The sequence below is a fragment of the Myotis davidii genome, unplaced genomic scaffold (assembly GCF_000327345.1).
Source record: "Myotis davidii unplaced genomic scaffold, ASM32734v1 scaffold1643, whole genome shotgun sequence".
NCBI lineage: Eukaryota > Metazoa > Chordata > Mammalia > Chiroptera > Vespertilionidae > Myotis > Myotis davidii.
In genome coordinates, this window is record NW_006294357.1 from 277384 (window position 1) to 278248 (window position 865).

At 50.8% G+C, this 865-nt stretch overlaps 1 pseudogene; it reads left to right on the plus strand.

Annotated features, from left to right (window-relative positions):
• LOC102760845 overlaps positions 1-865 on the plus strand; it is a 26851-nt pseudogene that overhangs the window by 244 nt on the left and 25742 nt on the right.

Consider the following 865-nt stretch of genomic DNA (forward strand, 5'->3'; position numbering starts at 1 on the left):
GGAAAGGAGTTCCTAAAACCAGTAGGACTGGTTGAAAGTCAGCCTAAGATACTGATAGACCTGCAGTATTTCCTACTCTGCAGAGCAAAATAATTTTCCTTCCCCACCCCAACAGAAGACTGGGGGTCTAGTCTCTTAGAGAAGATCCCTGAAGTGCAAAGGAAACTTTCAAAAGGAAAATCTATGGTTGACATCCTTGGAGAGATTAGAACACAAGTAGAAGAAATTTTAAGGACTATTGAGAAGATAAAGAGAAACTAAGATGGCGGCATAGATAAACACTGGGAAATTGCTGCCTCCCACAACAATTGAAAAATACATCAAAACACAAAACGGACATCATCCAGAACTACAGGAAGGCTGGCTGTGTGTAAATTCTACAACTAGAAGGAAAGAAAAGCACACTGAGAGCCAGAGGAGCTGTGGAAGTAAAGTACAGAGGTAGGGGGCTCGCACACGCAGAAAGGGTCTGGCACCTGAGGACGCGGCTGTCTTTTTGAATCCAGAGGGAGTCACAAGCTCCCGACGGCTCTGAACTCCGGTTCCAGGAAGTCTCTGGGGACCCAGGACTCATGCGGGGAGAAACTGGACTGTCTGGCAGCGGGCGATCTTGAGGGCGGCTTTCTCTCAGAGGTGCTTGCAGCCGTTACGGGGACACTGAGACTCGTGGCTCCTTAGGGCAGGGCTGAGGCTCCGCCATAGCTGCTTGCTCCACCCTTTGATTCCTTGAGACCCCGCCCCACCCAGGCGGCGGCAGAGGCTTTTGCATATGAAGGCCCCAGCCATTTGCAACCTGTAATTACCTAACTGCAGCCGGGCCAGACAGACCCAGAACTTCCAAGAGAAGGCCCAAGGCCCCACAGTG